General features: G+C 33.6%; 1 protein-coding gene across 1 annotated transcript in view; it reads right to left on the bottom strand.

Moving 5' to 3' along the window:
* The window catches only part of SLC44A5 (solute carrier family 44, member 5), a 161,694-nt gene extending 158,420 nt beyond the window's left edge, over positions 1–3,274 (bottom strand). The window contains exon 1 of the mRNA XM_006831029.1: positions 3,205–3,274. The gene's annotated coding sequence lies outside the window, so the exon portion shown is untranslated. The remainder of the gene's footprint in view (positions 1–3,204) is intronic.
* Positions 3,275–3,498: the final 224 nt, after the last annotated feature.

The following is a 3,498-nucleotide window of genomic DNA, read 5'->3' as shown; positions in this document are numbered from 1 at the left end:
CAATGAACAGATACCAAAATAAAAATCAGAACAAAGCAAAACCGACAAAATGTATTGTCCACCTTTGCGCCAAGGTTCCTGTGGCATTATTCCATGGTGGATCTGCTCCCCTGCCTGGTCTTGCTCATTGGTCTTGCCCAAGTTGTTGGCTCTGGGCCGCCGAGCCTGGCAGACTCTAAAGTATGAGATTTCCTAATTTCGCTACAAGTTCCACTAGCTATAAGCCTTCAAACTTTTAAAATATTCCTACCTATGTGGTTCAGAGTTTTGGAGCTCTGTCCTGAACCTGCTTTGCCTGGTATTCTCTAATTGCCTTTTTATGTTGTTGGAAAAAGTATTCTAAATGAATAAATCACTGGTCTTGTAAAATTCTACCATGTGATCTCTAGCATCATTTCTATCACCAAGGCCGTATTTTCCAACTACTGATCCTTTTTCATGTTTCCAACTTTTACTTTTCAATCACCAATGATTATTAATGCATCTTGATTTCATGTTTGATGAATTTCAGACTCAAGAATTTGGTAGAATGCTTCAATTTCATCATCAATATCTTTAGTGGTAGGTGCATAAATTTGAATAATAGTGCTATTAACTGGTCTTCCTTGTAGAGAAATAGATATTATCCAATCATAAGCTGCCTTGAAATATTATTTTTGACCATGAGTATGATGCCATTCCTCTTAAATTTGATGCCCCAGGCATTGAGGGATTCAAAGTGAATAATCCCAGTCCATTTTAAGTCAGTAATGTCTAGGATATTGATGTTTCCTCATTCCATTACATTTTTGACAACTTACAGTTTTCCTAGATTCATAATTCATGCATTCTTGTTCCAATTATTAATGGATGTTTGTAGCTGTTTCTCTTCACTTGTATATTTATTAGTAAATTTTGTGAATTACTCGTTTTAGTTTGTGACTTCTGGATTAATCTTTGGGGAGTCACTAATTTAATTCAATTTTAATATAGATTTTTGTGTGTGTGGCACATTTATTTTCCAATTTCCTTATGTGAATTGAGGCATCTACCTACTGAATCTGGAGATGCAGAACAAAAATGCAAATTTCCCATCTTGTTCTCCTTTCCTCTATTGTATCTACAGGAGAGGGACAGTGGTCCTCCCATCTCTGTATAAGGATAGAAAGCATTTCTCCATGGATGACCACAGTCTGAGTCTGAGATACAGAGAACAGACTTATCTGTTTATTCTAGCTTGTTGTTGCAAGTGCCATGGAGTCATTCTGAAAACCCTGTATAGGGTTTGCAAGAGCATCTGGTGAGTATGAACTGCCAACCTTGTGGTTCACAGTCCAGTGCTAATCTTACAATACCACACCAGTAGTCCAATTATGCAACAAAGCTTCCTAATGGAAAGATCTCAGTCACAGATTGATATGTTTATGAAATGCTTGTGCACATTTGAACTTTAGCAACCAAAATTAGTGACTGCCATAGAAACAAGTAATGGCAAGTTATATTTTAAAACAATTTATTAAAATTTAGAACAACTAGGTTACAGAAATGTAGCAAAAAAATCATGTATTGTTATTATTATACAGCTCTATTATTGTAAACCAAAACCAAATCTATTGCCATTGAGTTAATTCCAACTCACATAGGAGAGAGTGGAACTGCCTTATACATTTACCAGGACTGTAAGCTTTATGGAGGCTGATTGTCACATCTTTCTCCCACAGAGCAGCTGATGAGTTCAAACTGTTGACCTTTTGGTTAGCAGCTGAGTGCTTACTCACTGTGCCATCAGGGTTCCTTATTATTTGTGTATCTGGGTATTATTTATTTCGTTTCCACAACAGCCTTTCAAGGCAAGGAGAATTTCTGTCTTTTATTAGTGAAAAAATTGAGGTGACCTAGCCAAGCTTATAAAAAAATAAGCAAAACCTAGATCTTCCTGACGCTAAATTTTAATTCTGTACAGAAAGAAAACAAAAATCTATATACCACTATCAAAAATGCACCCCAAAGTTAGAAGAGCTCAGCTTCTATTAGTTATACAATAAGAAAATTGATCTCACTGTAATATACACTTTACAGATTGTATATTAAGGTACAACTACATGAATATTTAAAAATTAAAATACTTAAAAAATCACTGCAGCAATCTGAAGACCATAGAAGAGTATACTAGTTAGTCCTGTACTTTATGTTTCTCTCTATCTTCTTGTCTTATTCTAATTCTCCAATTTTTTTTGCATGTTACTTTCAATTGCTGAAATTACTTTCAATTGCTGTTCTCAAAGGATTTCTCTTATTGGAAGATAAAATTGAAAAACGATGAAAAGTTTCCTTTCTGCTCATATACTCTTATAGATATTAAATTAATACCATTAACTGCTGCTACCAGAAGTTATCTGATTTTCACAGTCTCCATTCTAATAATAATAAACTAAAATTTCCTTAACAGTTGAGATACAGGACTTACGTCTCTGGGGATATATTCACAAGCAATTCTGGGATCCTTTTACAGAAAATATATACACCATCTTCTTTGATAGTTTTTTTTTTTAAATTCAAATGAATCTCTACATTTGTTTTATTTTCTTAGAAAAATCTTTAACCTATCAATAAATAACAGAATATCCATCTGGCAGGTAAAAATAATAGGACTGCTTACCTGTCCACAAATTCTCTGGTGAAATTCTAAATCATTGTTCTTTCCCTTTAATTTGCTTATACAAACTTAAACTGAAAGTATATATATTATCTTAATTGATCTAGGTCCTAATTCTTTTTAGTAAATAGCAACATGAACATAATTAGCTGCTTAGTAGTTTAAAAAATAAAAATGTTTTCTTCTATACTAATAGTCATATTGACAAATCTTTTGGGATTGCCTTTGAATAAAAATACTTTGGTTTAATTTTCATTGTGTCTACTACCCAATGAGTCCTTATGAAGCTCAATATCTCATGTAGAGACAGCAATTAATAATAAGGCTGTCACAAGAAAATGATAAAATTTTTGAAATGTGACATAGAGGTTTTAAAATTCTTATTATATTGTTGTTGTTTTTGTTAAGTGCCGTTGAGTTAGGACCCTACTCATAGTGATCCTGTAAAGGGTTTCTGAGGAATAGCTTGAAACACTGACCTTGCAGCTCTAACTGACCGGCGCCATACCAGGACTCCTTGTTATTTCATTAGCAAATGTTAAATACCTTCTATACCTGTATTTACTCACCCACAAGTCCTAGAAGAATGTAGCCAACAACGAAAAATAAGAAGATTATGCAGCACAGAACATCTGTACAACTCCTAAAAATAAAAAGGAATAAAGAATTAAAAGGGACTCCAGAATAACTTCTTTACTGCACAAAATACAGGAAGAGAGAAATAAACAATGAAAATTATAGTGATAAGCGATTTGTTTCCAATAATTCTGATAGAGTAGGTGTATTACTATAATGTAAAACTTTAACAGCAATGGAGTGGTGATGCTTCCAAGGTTAAAGAAGCTCCCCCAGAATTTTTAGTA

Source organism: Chrysochloris asiatica, unplaced genomic scaffold (assembly GCF_000296735.1).
Source record: "Chrysochloris asiatica unplaced genomic scaffold, ChrAsi1.0 scaffold00002, whole genome shotgun sequence".
Lineage (NCBI taxonomy): Eukaryota > Metazoa > Chordata > Mammalia > Afrosoricida > Chrysochloridae > Chrysochloris > Chrysochloris asiatica.
The sequence above is the reverse complement of the archived record's forward strand: the minus strand, read 5'-3'. Positions and strand labels throughout refer to the sequence as shown.